Genomic DNA, 17,301 nt, shown 5'->3' on the forward strand with positions numbered 1-17,301 from the left:
CTACAAGTAGTGAGCGCTGTGAAGAGCAGTCCAATGCATTCACTACAATTGGACGAGTCAACAGATGTTGCCTCATGTTCCCAACTGCTAGTCTACGTTCATTACCACGATGAAGAAGCCATGAAGGAGGAGTACCTGTTCTCGGAGCCATTGGCCACTGCCACTTGGGGAGAAGATGTGTTCAGAATGCTGGAAGCCTTCCTCATCAAACATGAGATTGGCTGGGAACGACTTGTCGGGATATGTACAGATGGGGCACCTTCCATTGTCGGATGCAGATCCGGCTTCAAAGCCTTCGTGAAGGATGTCACTCCCCATGTCTCCTTCACCCACTGCATGCTTTAGCGATCAAAACATCCCTGGTCTTCGAGAAGTGCTTTCAGATGTGGTGAAGATTGTGAACCACATCTGAGGGAGCGCAACAAACGTAAGAATCTTCAAAGCAATGTGTGAAGAAATGGGCGCCGTTTTTACTGTTCTGTGCACTGGCTTCCGCGTGGTAAAGTTCTCAATCGTGTGATTCAACTTCGAGAGGAAATAGCGCAGTTCTTGGAGAGAGGGTGTACCAAAAAGTAGATTCAACTTCATGAAAAGATGCAGGATGCTTACCTGGTTGACTTCTTCTCCAAAGTGAATTCCTCGAACCTGTCACTTCAAGGGAACCTCCCAATGCTAAACATGGATCGTGACAACGTGGCAGCATTCAGGAGGAAGATTCACCTTTACCAGAGAAGAGTCCAGGACGGTGACACGACTATGGTCCCTGAGATGACGACTCTCCTGAACGCCAGATGCTGAATGCCACTTCCACGAGGAGATCTCAACCCACCTTCTGGCAATTAGTGAAGCCATCGAACGTTACTTCCCAGGACTGGATGACCGCTCTCGTGATGAGTGGATCGTCCCACCCTTTTCCGTTGAAGACGGTGCCATCAGCGATACTGACGTGGCTGCGAAGGTTGAATTTTACCGAATTCGTGAAGATACGCAGCTCAAGAGTGATTTCATGGCAGAGCTCGTCATGAATTTTGGCTGTTTTGGCTGAAAGTGAAGGACTGTCCTGTTCTTTCGAAGAGAACCCAGTCCCCCTCAACTATCGCTGTGAGGCTGGATTCGCAACCATGGTAACTCTGAAATCGAAGGCACGCAATAGGCTTGTGAACAATGCTGACATGAGGTGCTGTCTATTGAGCATTCGTCCTCATTTTGATCGCTTGAATGCTGCAAAGCAATTTCAGCCATCCCATTGACTGAGTATTGGCAGACATGTTTTCATAAATCGGATTGGGTTTTTTTCAATTTTTGTTTCGGGGGTCGCGGTACTGAACAAGAATGTCTGATGGGGACGTGGGGCCAAAAGGGTTAAGAACCACTGATCTAGAGGCACAATGGACACAATCTTAATCGTGGGCATTACTTTATTAATCTCACCACCAAAAACCTTCCAAAGGAAATTAGGCTAATCTTCAGCATCTTCATTAATCGGAAACTCTATAAATGTAGCAGAAAATTACTCCAACCACCATAACCAAGCTGCAGCATGCAGAATGTATTTGTGCTTTCAAAAACCCGGAGACCAAGCTCCAAGCCAATGTCTTCTTATTAATAATAATAATAATAATAATAATAATAATATTCATTTATTGTCGTTGCAACAAGTGCAACGAAATTTAAAAAATAGCAATCCTGACGGTGCGTAAAAAACATAAATGCAATAAATGCAAAACAAATAAATACCAATATATTAAATACAAAAGTTTTAACAGTGTGACCTATTGCAGAAAGTAGTGTTCAGTTCTCTATGGCCCTGGGGTAAAAACTGTTCTTGAGTCTGTTTGTTCGGGATTTGATCGACCTGAAACGTCGACCAGAGGGCAGAAGAACAAACAGACGGTGGCCGGGGTGGGATGGGTCTTTTATTATTTTTCCTGCTCTACTGAGGCAGCGCAGGCTGAACAGGTGCTCCAGGGAGGGAGCATATTCACCGAATTATGGAAGAGGATGAGCCTCACCCTCAAGATCTGCAAGTCCATTGTCCTCTACTAACCAACCTCCACTGCACTACATGATAATAGACAATAGACAATAGACAATAGGTGCAGGAGTAGGCCATTCAGCCCTTCGAGCCAGCACCGCCATTCAATGCGATCATGGCTGATCACTCAATCAGTACCCCGTTCCTGCCTTCTCCCCATACCCCCTCACTCCGCTATCCTCAAGAGCTCTATCCAGCTCTCTCTTGAAAGCATCCAACGAACTGGCCTCCACTGCCTTCTGAGGCAGAGAATTCCACACCTTCACCACCCTCTGACTGAAAAAGTTCTTCCTCATCTCCGTTCTAAATGGCCTACCCCTTATTCTCAAACTGTGGCCCCTTGTTCTGGACTCCCCTAACATTGGGAACATGTTATCTGCCTCTAATGTGTCCAATCCCCTAATTATCTTATATGTTTCAATAAGATCCCCCCTCATCCTTCTAAATTCCAGTGTATACAAGCCCAATCGCTCCAGCCTTTCAACATACGACAGTCCCGCCATTCCGGGAATTAACCTAGTGAACCTACGCTGCACGCCCTCCATAGCAAGAATATCCTTCCTCAAATTTGGAGACCAAAACTGCACACAGTACTCCAGGTGCGGTCTCACCAGGGCCCGGTACAACTGTAGAAGGACCTCTTTGCTCCTATACTCAACTCCTCTTGTTACGAAGGCCAACATTCCATTGGCTTTCTTCACTGCCTGCTGTACCTGCATGCTTCCTTTCATTGACTGATGCACTAGGACACCCAGATCTCGTTGAACTCCCCCTCCTCCTAACTTGACACCATTCAGGTAATAATCTGCCTTTCTATTCTTACTTCCAAAGTGAATAACCTCACACTTATCTACATTAAACTGCATCCGCCATGTATCCGCCCACTCACACAACCTGTCCAAGTCACCCTGCAGCCTTATTGCATCTTCCTCACAATTCACACTACCCCCCAACTTAGTATCATCTGCAAATTTGCTAATGGTACTTTTAATCCCTTATGCTGACAAAGCTCAAGTCTGGAAAATGGAGACTACTATAAGTTTCTCAACTTGAGTAATGTAGACCAGGGTCCTGGCAAATCGCATAACCAGGTTTGATAGGCCTGTAAACTAAATAGTGAGGGGGTGGGTTCAACAAATTGGAAATGTACAGATGAAGTTGAAGGGAAGAAGAGTGCAGGAGAGGTCCCTGTAATCTCCAGAAATGGTAGGACAGAAAGTTTAAGAAGGGATAAGAGAGTAAGGTTAGGTAAAATCGGGACCAATGTGAGAAGAGGGGTGATGAATACCGAACTAAAGGTGTTATATTTAAATGCATGTAGAATACGGAACAAAGTGGATGAGCTTGTAGCGCAGTCAGAAATTGGTAGGTAACACACACGCCCGCACGACCGCACACACGCACACACGCCCCTCTCTCCAGGGTAATAAGAAAAATTATAATGATATAATATGATAATAATAATCATTATCATCATGCTTAAAATATAAGAATGTAAGAATAAAAAATGTTATATTGTATATTTATTAATATATATTAATCTCTTGCAGGGGAGGAGGATGTGGGGGGGTCTGATTGATGCCCGGGTTGAGGGGGAATAGAATGGGTGAGGGGGTGGAGGGAGAGGAGGAGGAGGAGATAAGGGGAGTTCAGGAGGGATGGAGTGGTTGAGTGGGTGAGCGTGGGGGGAAGGCAAGGGGGGGGAAGGGGAGGGGAGGAAGGGGAGGGGGAGTGGGGGAGGGGAGGGTGCTGGACCAATGCAGGAGAGCTTTGGGTCCAACGGGTCCACCTTGTTCGAGTAATATGATAAGATTGAACCTGGAATTTGAGAGGGAGAAGATGAAATTGGATGTACCGGTATTACTGTTGAGCAAAGGTGACGACAGAGGCATGAAGGAAGAGCTGGCTAAAGTTGATTGGAAAGAGACCCTAGCAGGAATGACAGTGGATCAACAATGGCTGGAGTTTCTGGGAATAATTCAGAAGACACAGTATCTTTTCATTCCAAAGAGGGAGAAAGATTCAAAGGAGTAAATGAGAGGATTGTAGCTGACAAGGGAAGTCAAAGACAGCATAAAACTAAAAGAGAAGACATATAACATTGCAAAGAACAGTGAGAAGCTAGAGGATTGGGAAGTTTTTAAAAAACAACATAAGGTACAGGGAGAAAAGATGAAATATGAAAGTAAGCTAGCCAATAATATAAAAGCGGGTAGCAAAAGTTTCTTCAGATATATAATGAGTAAGAAAGAAGCAAGAGTGGATATTGAATCATTGGAAAATGATGCTGGAGTGGTGATAATGGGAAGAAAGAAATGGCAAATGTATTGAATTTTTTTTTGTTGCCTCAGTCTTAACGGTGGAAGACACCAGCAACATGCGTGAAATTCAAGAGCGTCAGGGGGTGGAAGTTAGTGGAGTGGCTATTATTAAGGAGAAGGTGCTTGGGAAGTTGAAAGTTCTGAAGGTGGATACATCACCTGGACTGGATGGACTGCACTCCAGGGTTCTGAAAGTGGTGGCTTTACAGATTGTGGAGGCATTAGTAATGATATTTCAAGAATCACTAGAGTCAGGAGTGGTTCTAGACGATTGAAAAATTGCAAATATTACCCCACTGTTCAAAAAGGGAGTGAAGCAAAAAAGTGGAAACTATAGGCCAGTTAGTCAGACTTCACTGATCAGTAAGATTTTAGAGTCCGTTATAAAGGATGAGATTACTGAGTATGTAGAAGTTTGTGATAAAATAGGCTGAAGTCAGTATGGTTTTGTGACAGGGAGATCCTGCCTGATGAACCTGTTGGAATTCTTTGAGGAAGTAAATAATAGGATAGACAAAGGAGATCAGTGGTGAAAGGGGAGGGATGGGGAAGGGGTGAAGGGGATGGGTGAGGGGGAGGGTGAAGGGGAGGAAGGGGTGCTGCACCAATGCAGGAGCGGTTTGGACCCAACGAGTCCACTTGGTCTAGTTGCCAATAAAATTCACCATATTTTCAGTACAGCCTTTGGGTTGATTGAGTTCAAGGGAATTGGAAGTGTTCTGCAGAGATTGATGCTGGGAACCTTGCTGCATGTGACAAGATCCAGCCCAGGTTGTTATGGGAAGCAAGGTAGGAGTAACCTGGTGCTCAAAAGAGATGTTTGCATCTTCATTAGGTGAGGTGCAAAAAAAATGAAGAATAGCTAGTGTTGGTCCTTTATTTTGAAACGGCAGTCAGAATAAGTCAGGTAAATCAACCATCGAGCTTTACATCAGTGGGAAGGAAATAAGTCCTATTTTGGGATTTTTTCCAATTATTTACAATTGGAAAGAGAGGGTCTGATCAAGGATCATAAGCATAACTTTGATGGTGTATCACAAAATTTGAGAAACATTTAATTATTAAGGTATTCACCAGGATCTTTAACCTGTCATTATCTCTGGCTACGGTCCCCAAGTGCCTGAAGTCGGCTATCATAGTTCCGGTGCCGAAAAAAGCAAAGATCTCCAACCTGAACGACTACCGCCCGGTTGCCCTAACGCCGATAGTCATGAAGTGCTTTGAGAGGCTGGTCCTCTCACACATCAAATCCAGCATGCCTGACTCACTGGACCCACATCAATTTGCATACAGGGCAAATAGATCTACAGAGGACGCTATCTCTCTGGCTCTTCACACTGTCCTGACTCACCTAGAGAGACAGGGCACATACGTGAGGATGCTATTCATAGACTATAGCTCCGCCTTCAACACGGTCATCCCCACCAAGCTCATCACCAAACTCCACCAGCTAGGCCTTAGCTCGTCATTATGTGACTGGATCCTGGACTTCCTGCTGGAACGACCGCAGGCAGTGAGAATGGGCCCGCACCTGTCCTCCACTATCACCCTGAGTACCGGCACACCACAGGGCTGTGTTCTGAGCCCCATGCTCTACTCCCTCTTCACACACGACTGTGTTCCTGCATTCGACACCAACACCATTGTCAAGTTTGCAGATGACACAACGGTGATCGGGCTGATCACCAACGGGGATGAAACAAACTATAGAGCGGAGGTGCAGAACCTGGCGGACTGGTGCTCGGATAACAACCTGTCCCTAAATACCACCAAGACCAAGGAGCTGATCATCAACTTCCGTAGGTCACATAACGGGGAATATGCCCCGATCTCTATCAACGGGGTCAGTGTGGAGAGAGTGTCCAGCTTCAAGTTTCTGGGCACTCACATTTCGGAGGACCTAACATGGTCCAATAACACTGCTGCGCTGGTCAAGAAGGCACAACAAAGACTGTTCTACTTAAGAACACTGAAAAAGTCTGGTCTACCCCAACAGCTGCTGACGACCTTCTACCGCTGCACCATAGAGAGCATCCTAACGCATGGAATCCCTGTGTGGTACCTCAGCTGCACGGAGGCAGAAAGGAAAGCTCTACAGCGGGTAGTCCATAGAGCTCAGAGGGCCATCGGAACACAGCTACCAGACTTGGAGGGCATCTACAACACACGATGCCTCAGAAAAGCCACCAGCATCCACAAAGACTCTTCACACCCCTGCAACAGTCTGTTCGAACTCCTTCCATCGGGCAGACGATACAAGGCCTTCTATGCCCGCACCTCCAGACTCAGGAACAGCTTCATCCCCAGGGCCATAGCTGCTATGAACCGGTCCTGCTGAGCCGGATGGCCACAACGCATAGATCAACTTGCACTTTACCCTGTCCAAAACTGCTACAACTGTTCGTTTCGTTGGGTTGCTGCTGTCTAAATTACCTAAATTATTGCATCGTATGGGAGGCGCATTCCCAATCTCGTTGTACCCCTGGGTACAATGACAATAAAGATATATTGTATTGTATTGTATTGTATTAGGCTCTTAAATTGGAAATGCATTGAAGGAAGCAGACCGGGTGTAGGAAAATATGAATTAATGTAGATGAATAAAAAAGATCAGCATTCCTGGTCCATCCTTATATTTTTCTATAACCACCTTGGTTACAATCTTCAAAATGGTCCCTCAAAAGACACTCCCTCCACCTGTCCGGCCACATTCCCCAAGCCTCGATACAGTAATCTCCTCCACATATTGTGTCAACAGCACTCCTAGTCACTACTCAAAATTACATTCCCTTTGAGATTTTTATGCTGACAACCTTATGCTAAGGTAACTATGCCATCAGATTGGGCCAAAGTCCCTGTTTCTGTGCTCCATGACTCTATAAAGGGGTAGAGTTGACTTCAAGAACTGTTTCCCTCAAGGATAAATAAAACTAGAGGATATAGATTTAAGGTAAGGGATAGACATTTAGAGGAGATCTAAAGTGCATTATTTCACCGAGAGAATGGCGAATACCTAGTATACTGTCAGATGGAGTGGTGAAAGTATTTATGAAAAGTCTAGACGAGCATTTAATTGTCAAGGCATAGAATGCTGTTACCCAGGCACTGGAAGATGGGTTTAGTACAGACGGATTCCCTTTGGTCAGCGTGCACATTGTAGGCCAAATTATTCATTTCCATGCTGCAAGACTTAAACATTGATGACACAGGAACTGGATCTGTGCAGAGGAGTATTAAGTGGGTAGCCAGCATATTTAAGACATGTGTCCTCTTTGTCATCAAAGGAACCTATTATTACAATCTCTGGCTGCCACAAGCACAGTTCCTATCGGATTTCTGCAGGCAGCTACCATTTTGAACTATGCAACTGTGGGGTTCACTGGATCACTTGAAGTCACCCAAACAAATATTATGGTTTTTTCCCCCTAATTTCCCAATCTTTTACATGTCATCCAATTGACAAGTGCACATAAAATCTTAAGAGCTACAAAAAAAAAGAAAATGTGACCTATAATTTCTAGGCAACTTTCTACTGCTCTTGTTTGCCCTGTGAATGTTCTTTTCTTAATAGGTCTATACTCAAACAGCATTGTTGGCCTTACTTGGATCTCTGACTTCCTACCATGCATGCCCTGTCAGTTTTACCTATGGACATCACAATTATGTTCCTCTGAGCTTCCAAGCTTTAGGACCATATCCAGGATGTTGCTGCTGATTGCTGCCGGATTTCTCACTTTGCTGTTTAACGCTGTGTTATTAAAGTTCACCCAAAACCATAAAAAAGACTTCTACTTTTCCTGCAGATCATATGAGCAGGCAGAATGGGATTTAACAACATTGCAGACTTTCTCAAAGTACAAGTATTTTCGATTGCATTTGTAAGTACAAAGACTTCCCTTGTAGCCTCAAGCCAGGAGCATCTGCCAATAACTTTTGTGTTTACGTGGTCTCCAACCACAAAAAAAAACATTAATCCTGCACTAGTTTGCCCATCTGGGGAAACTCTCCCAACCCCTGCCTTCATTGCATTACCTATTCATTTCTTATCAACACTGCAGGATTTGTTAATTTTGTGTATGTTCCTTTAATAAGTGTGTAAGTAGTCGAAATGAAGAGTGAGTAGGAGGGTTGCAGGAAGAATTGTCTCTTTTGAATGCTGAGGGGAAAATAATTCCAAAATTTTCACATGACCTAATGCTGCTGAAGGTGTCCAGTTGAAGCAGCTCTTTCTGGCTATGTGCTACATTATAATGACTATAAAACATTTACAACAATCAGTAGGAAATGCTATGCTAAAAATATCAAGCTCTGCTTTAGATGGTAACTTGGGGAAACCTATCACTGTTTTTTATGAACCTCACGTGTTAAATTTCCACAGATAGCAATAAGATGAGCCACAATGTTGATTTAACAGGAAAAGAAAAGTGTGAAACAATTCCTTGGCTGATGTGCCTTAACCAGGTGATGATGCCAGTAATGGTGATGGCAAGATATAAACAGCATGAATCCACCAGATGTCAGCAAAGGCACAGTAATGACAATGACAATCATTGTCAATCAATATAGACAATAACAACAAGCAATAACGACAAGTAACAGTTCTGCCCAAATTCATGAGAAATTGCAGAGCATTGTGAATGTAGGTTAGTCCATCACACAAATGAGTCTCCCCTCACTGACTCCGACACTTCATAATGCCTCAGAAAAGCACCCAACACAACCATGGACCATTTTCACCCTAGTTGTTCCCTTTTCTCCCCTCTCCCAGAAGATACAAAAGTTTGAAAGCACACAGCAGCAGATTCATAAAAAGCTTCCTCTCTGCTGTTATCAGACAACTAAATGGATCTCCAAACCTCTTGGCTGTGGTGTTGATCTCCAAACCTTCCTCATAGCGGCCCTTGCACTTTCTCTGTAACTGTAATGCTGTAACACTATTCTGCACTCAGGTATATTTCTCTTTGCACAACCTGTTGTATGGTGTATCACTTCAATGTACTCAAAATACAATTTGATTAGATTGCATACAAACAAAGCTTTTTACTGTACTTTACATGTGACAATAATAAACCAATATAAATATTTATTTGATAAAGTTGGCTGTATTTAAAGCAAAGAAATAAGAAAATTCTGGAAAAACTCAGCTGGTCAGGAAGGATCTATAGGAAGAAACATAGAAAATAGGTGCAGGAGTAGGCCATTTGGCACTTCGAGCCAGCAACGCCATTCAATATGATCATGACTGATCATCCAAAATCAGTAGCCCATTTTTGCTTTTCCCCATATCCCTTCATTCCATTAGCCCTAAGAGCTAAATCGAACTCTCCCTTGAAAACATCCTGTGAATTGTCCTCCACTGCCTTTGGTGGCAGAGACTTCTACAGATTCACAACTCTCTGGGTGAAAACGTTTTCCCTCATCTCAGTCCTCAATAGCCTACCTCTTATTCTTAAGCTGTCACCCCGGGTTCTGGATTCACCCAACATCAGAAACATTTTTCCGGCATTTAGCCTGTCCAATCCCTAAAAAATCATATATGTTTCTATAAGATTCACTCGGATCCTTCCAAATTCCAGTGAATACAAGCCCAATTGACCCAGTCCCGCCATCCCAGGATTTAACCTGGTGAACCTACGCTGCACTCCCTCAATAGCAAGAATGTTCTTCCTCAAATTTGAAGATGAGAATTGCACACAATACTCCAGGTGTGGTCTCACCCAGGGCCCTGTACAACTGCAGTCCTTACTCATAAACTCAAATCGTCTCGTTATGAAGGCCAACATGCCATTAGCTTTCTGGTTATGCCCTAGAAACATAGAAAATAGGTGCTGGAGGCCATTTGGCCCTTCGAGACAGCATTGCCATTCATTGTGATCATGGCTGATCATCCACAATCAGTAACCTGTGCCTGCCTTCTCCCCATATCCCATGGATTCCGCTAGCCCCATGAGCTCTATCTAATTCTCTTTTAAATTCATCCAGTGAATTGGCCTCCACTACCTCTGTGGCAGAGAATTCCACAAATTCACAACTCTCTGGGTGAAAACGTTTTTTTTCACCTCAGTTTTAAATGGCCTCCCCTTTATTCTTAGACTGTGGCCCCTGGTTCTGGACCCTCAAGGTTGGGAACATTTTTCCTGCATCTAGCTTGTCGAGTCGTTTTATAATTTTATACGTCTCTGTGCAGTCCTTTTATAATTTTATACTTTTCTATAAGATCCCCTCTCATCCTTCTAAATTCCAGTGAATACAAGCCCAGTCTTTCCAATCTTTCCTCAGATGACAGTCCCGCCATCCCGGGAATTAAGCTCGCGAACCTACGCTGCACTGCTTCAATAGCAAGGATGTCCTTCCTCAAATTAGGAGACCAAAACTGCACACAATACTCCAGATGTGGTCTCACCAGGCCCCTATACAACTGCAGAAGGACCTTTTTACTCCTATACTCAAATCCTCTTGTTATGAAGGCCAACATGCCATTAGCTTTCTTCACTGTCTGCTGTACCTGCATGTTTACTTTCAGTGACTGGTGTACAAGGACACCCAGGTCTCATTGCACTTCCCTTTTACCTAATCTGGCACCATTGAGATAATAATCTGCCTCGTTGTTTTTGCCACCAAAGTGGATAACCTCACATTTATCTACATTATACTGCATCTGTCCACTCACTCAACCTGTCTAAGTCACCCTGCAACCTCCTAACATCCTCTTCGGGAGTTCACACAGCCACCCAGCTTTGCGTCATCTGCAAATTTGCTAGTGGTACTTTTAATTCCATCATCCAAATCATTAGTATATATTATAAATAGCACCGAGCCTTGCAGCACTCCACTCGTCACTGCCTGCCATTCTGAAAAAGACCCGTTTATTCCTACTGTTAGCTTCCTGCCTGCCAACCAATTCTCTATCCATGTCAATACCCTGCCCCCAATACCATGTGCTCTAATTTTGCCCACTAATCTCCTGTGTGGGACCTTATCAAAGGCTTTCTGGCTCTCCTTCATCCATGTTACTTGCTCAAAAAATTCCAGAAGATTAGTCAAGCAGGATTTTCCCTTCATAAATCCATGCTGCCTTGGACCAATCCTTTTACTGCTATCCAAATGCACCGTTATTACTTATTCAATAATTGACTCCAGCATCTTCCCCACCACCGATGTCAGGCTAACTAGTTTATAATTTCCCGTTTTCTCTCTCGCTCCTTTCTTGAAAAGTGAGATAACATTAGCTACCCTCCAATCCACAGGAACTGATCCTGATTCTATAGAACATTGGAAAATGATCACCAAGGCGTCCACCTCCTCGAGTACCCTGGGATGCAGACCATCAGGCCCTGGGGATTTATCAGCCTTCAGTTCCATCAGTCTACCCCATACTATTTCTCGCCTAATGCAAATTTCTTTCTGTTCCTCTCTATCCCTAGATCCTCCTTCCTCTAGTACATCTGGGAGATTGTTTTTGTCTTCCTTAGTGAAGACAGAACCGAAGTACCTGTTCAACTTTTCTGCCATTTCCTTGTTCCCCATAATAATTTCACCTGTTTCTGTCTTCAAGGGACCCACATTTGTCTTTACTAATCTTTTTCTCTTCACTTACCAAAAGAAGCTTTTACTATCCTTCTTTATATTCTTGGGCAGATTACCCTCGTACTTCATCTTTTCACCCCGTTTTGCCCTTTTTGTTACCTTCTATTGACCTTTGGAAGTTGCCCACTCCTTTGGCTTCCTGCTACTCTTTGCTATGTTATACATCTTTTCTTTTAGTTTTATACCATCCCTAACTTCCCTTGTCAGCCACAGCTGCCTCTTGCTCCCCTTAGAATCTTTCTTCCTCTTTGGAATTCCTGGTGGATTTTCCTGCTCCAATGTCAGGACAAATCCACCAGAAGTGGAAGCACAGTGGTGTATCAGTGGAAAGAAATAGCTCTTCAAAATCCTTGACATTTACTCTAGATTCCATGAACTATCATGGCTTCAGACCAAAATTTCCTCCTCCTTACTCGTCATTCTCTTTCAGCTTACTGCACTCTACCATGTTTGAGCAACAATTGGTAAAGTAGGGAAAGTATTAAAGGCAGAAAATGAAATCTGGATGGGGACTTCATGTCAATTATCAAGAACAAGTTGACAACATGAGTACGAACCATATTTACCAAGTCCTGAGTGACATATCTGAAGAATGGGTCAGTTGTAAGAGATGAATGAACTAACATGGAGGATAAACCGACAACCTAATTCAGATCCATTTCATATGCAAATGTCTGATGTAATTGGAAGAAATGACCACCACATAGCCCTTGTGGAGGAGGAGTTCAGTCCTTATACTGAGGACACTATTGTTGTGTGGCACCACAATTGGGCTAAATGGGGAAAATTGCAGTAAACCTGGCAGCTGAAAAATTAGAATGGACGTTTGTGAACCAACAGCAACAGAAATGAGTGCCACCATAATCTGTAACCTCATGACTGAGCATATCCCTTTTTCCATATTATATATGTAGATACTTTAGTTTTACGCCAGAATCATAGGGCTAGCTATACAGTATGGAAAGAGGTGCCCCACAGCCCGATTGACCATGCCGGCCAGATTGCCTAACCAAACTAGTCCCACTTCTGCGCTTGCCCCATATCCTTTGAAACCTTTCTTATCCATATACTTGTCCAAGTGTCTTTTAAATGTCATAATTGCACATGCCTCTATTGTTTTCTCAAGAAGCTCATTTCATATACACACCTTCTGTATGAAAAAAAAAATGCTCCTCAGATCCTTTTAAAATCTTTCCCCCTCACCTTAAACCTATGTCCTCTGGTTTTAACTTCTCCTAACAGGAAAAGGCTGTGGCTATTCACCTTATCTATGAGCCAACCTCCTGAAGATAAACAACAAAAAACAGATGTCATTGAGACCTTCATCTTTATATCCAATATACCCCCAAATAAATATTCTCTATTTATATTCTACAAGAATTAGTACACATGGGAAACAGATTAAAATGTTTCAATACCGAACAAGACATAATTTGAGTCAACAAGATACCTCTATCAAATCTACGGATACATACAACCTTTGATGTTGGAGATTGCTCCAAAAGGTTACAGAACTTGAGATCCAGGGCAAGGTGGCAAATTATATTCAAATGATCTTGCTAAAAGGAGGCAGAGGGTGATGGTGGAAGGTTGTACATTACCAATTTGGATAGAATGTAGGAGGTTTGATTAGTGAGTGGAATCTAAACTACCACTTACCGGCACAAAATCCGCTAAAATCCTGATCACACATTAATGTATTTGGACAAAATCATAATCTTCATCTCTACTGCCAGTATTATCATTGCTCCAATTATAGTTGCAGCCACTTACACTTGACTTGAGAAGTGTCAAGTCAAGGTTAATTGGCTGGGTAAATGTTTTTTTTTTAAATTGTCCCTAGTGGGTGTAGGATAGTGTTAATGTACGGGGATCGCTGGGCGGCACGGACTTGGAGGGCCGAAAAGGCCTGTTTCCGGCTGTATATATATGATATGATGATATGATGATGATAAACAATAGCATGCAGTTTCATTAAAAATGTTCACCCATTATTCACAGGTGCCATCTTACCTGCTTCCAGCCTTCCCTTTTATTTTTCATTTCCAAATACTGCAGTATTTTGTATCTCTCAGTTCCACCCTTTGTTCTAATTTATCTTCTATTTATATCTCCTCTGGAGATATCAGATGTGATGAACAAACATTCTTCACCCTCTCTCAGTCCATATTACCATTTGTGCCATTCAGTCTTCCTAAGTCTCCATCCTACCACAGATATTTCTATAAAACAGAAATGGGTAAAAGCTACTGAACTATCAATAATAGAAAGGCAAAGCTTTTGTCATCTCTAACGTTTAGTGTTTCAATGATGGTGCCTGAGAGATCTCCATTGGGTTGAACCACAACCCTACCCCCAAATTACTCCTACTCACAGTTTTATTAGTTATCATTTGATTAAATAAATATCCATATGAATTAGGGACATACAAGGATTTTGTTTGATTGCGATCAAACAAAATCCTTGTACGTCCCTAACTCATATGGATATTTAAAGTAGAATTATTTTAGAGTAGAATTATTTGCTGTACAATTAGAATAAGTAAAGTAGAATTATTTACAGTACAATTGTACAATACTGTATAATATTGTAGAAATGTAAAGTAAATAATTCTACTTTCTCACACTGTGTTATTTTGATAATAGGCTGCTGCTGTATAATTAGTGCTACTTCTGAATAATCATTTTTTTAGATTAACTGGGAACCATATATGACGATCTGGAAGACAGCTAACAGTTGTCCTCCTCATTGTTGTAAATGTTCACAATTACATATCCATTGAAGGAGATACATGGAAGAGTAAGAGCAGGTCATGGTGACATTGGTTGTTTATCTTTTTCAGATTTCTTGCCGAATTAAACTGCTCTATATTTGTCTTGGGTCAGAAGAGGCAATACCTTCAATGACAATGCCATTGAATCTAATTTTACCTCCTTATTTGGCTTTAAAAAGTTGTTCAGGCACCAAGAATAAAAGCAAAGTAATTTGTACTGACATTCCCTTGGAAATTGTGCAGGCTACATCAGAATCATGACTGATCTGTCCTCTGGAGATTACATGCCATGGATTACAGTCATAGATCATAGATTACATAAAATCAGGAAATTAAGAACCTACAGAGCATAACAATCAGCATCTGTGATGGAAGAAATAGACTTACCATTTCAGGTCATTTATCTCATTAGAAACTGGAAAATGTTATGAATAGTGAGGACCATGTGTTTAGTTTATTATTATTGCCACGTGTACCGAGGTACTGTGAAAAGCTTTATTATTGAGTGCTATCTAGTCAGTGAAAAGTTTATATATGATTACAATCAAGCCGTCCACAATTTACAGATACAGGATAAACATAATGTTTATTGCGAGATCATGTACAATAAAGTCCGATTAAAGATGGTTTGAAGGTCTCCAATGAGGTAGATGGGAGGTCAAGCCAACTCTCTAGCTGGTGAGAGGGCAGTTTGGTTGCCTGATAATAGCTAGGAAGAAACTATCCCTGAATCTGGAGGTATGTGTTTTCACACTTCTGTACCTCTTGCCTGATGGGAGAGGGAGAAGAGGGAGTGACCGGGGCGAGACCTGTCCTTGATTATGTTGGTGACCTTGCCAAAGCAGTATGAAGTGTAAATGGAGTCAATGGAAGGGAGGTTGGTTTGCGAGATGGTCTGGGCAGTTTCCAAAACTCTCTGCAATTTCTTGCAGTCATGGATTGAGCTGTTCCCAAACCATATTGTGATGCAACCGAATAAAATGCTTTCTACAGTGCGTCTGTAGAAGTTGGGGAGAGTTGTTGGGGACATGCCAAACCTCTTAAGCCTTCTAAGGAAGTAGATGTATTAGTGTGCTTTCTTGGCCATTGCTTCGATGTGGCTGGTCCAGGCCAAATTGCTAATTTATTCCGAAGAACTTGAAGCTATTTTAATAGCTATGAAGATATTGAAGCTACATCTCTACTTCGACGCCATCAATGTTTGAGTCTAGTTTATTCTCACGTATACCGAGGTACAGGGAAAAGCTTTTGTGCATGCTAACCAGTCAGTGGAAAGACAATACATGATTATATGCAGGGTATGCATACTGCTTTGCTTCCTGAATTCAGTCACAATCTCTTTTGTCATGCTAACATTGAGGGAGAAGTTGTTGTCTTGGCACCAGGTTATGAGGTTCTCAATCTCCTTCCTGTACACAAATAATGTCTTATCATTATTTGATATCCAGCCCACTATGGTGGTGTTGCCTGCGATTTGTAAATTGAATTGGATTGGTATTCGGAAGTTCTGTGTATATAAGGAGTATAAAAGGGATCTGTAGGAAGGATCTGCAGATGCTGATTTAAACCAAAGATAGACACAAAATGCTGGAGTAACTCGGACAGGCAGCGCTGAGAACACATCCCTGTGGGACACCAGTATTGAGGATTATTAAAGAAAATTATTTGTCACCTGTTCTTGTGGTGTGTTGGTCGGGAAGTTGAGGATCCAGTTGCAGAGATGAATGCTGACGCCAAGTTCCACGAGTTTATTATTTGCCTTGGCTCCAGTTGAACAACTACACACATTCCTCACTCTGTGTCTAGCTGCCCACCCAACCACAGCTTCATACACCACTTCTCATATATCAGAAAAAACCTCACAATGTCAAGAGTCAAGAATCAAGAGTGCTTTATTGTCATATATCCCAGATGGAACAATTAAATTTGTACTTACGGCAGCACAGCAGAATATGTAAACATAGTACACTGCAAACAATATAATAAATGAGAAAAATAATGAAATTATTAGTAATGGTATTGGTTTATTATTGTCAAGTGTACCAAGATACAGTGGAAAACTGTTTTGCATGCTTTCAGGCAAATCATACCATACATGAATAAGTGAAATCATGAATGCATGCAAAAAAAGAAAAGAAACAGAGTACATAATATATTGGTACAGCTCCAGAGAAAGTGCAGTTAAAAATAGGGTGCAAGGCCCAATATGAAATAGATTGGGAGATTGGCAGTACCTTCTTAGCTTATGAAAGATCTGTTCTAGAGTCCAATAACCACACAGGCAGCACAGTGGTGCAGCAGTAGAGTTGCTGCCTTGCAGCGCCAGAGACCCAGGTTTGATCCTGGCTATGGATGCTGTCTGTGTGAAGTTTGTATTTTATCTTTGTGACTGCGTAGGTTTTCTCCGGATGCTCCGGTTTCCTCGCACATTCCAAAGGTGTGCAGTTTTGGAGGTTAATTGTCTTCTGTAAATTGTACCTAGGGTGTAGGATAGAACAAGTGAACGGATGATCGTCGGTCAATGTGGACTCAGTGGGCCAAAAGGCCTGTTTCCTTGCTGTATCTCTCAATTAAACTGAATTAAA

Source organism: Rhinoraja longicauda, chromosome 9, assembly GCF_053455715.1.
Source record: "Rhinoraja longicauda isolate Sanriku21f chromosome 9, sRhiLon1.1, whole genome shotgun sequence".
Classification (NCBI taxonomy): domain Eukaryota; kingdom Metazoa; phylum Chordata; class Chondrichthyes; order Rajiformes; family Arhynchobatidae; genus Rhinoraja; species Rhinoraja longicauda.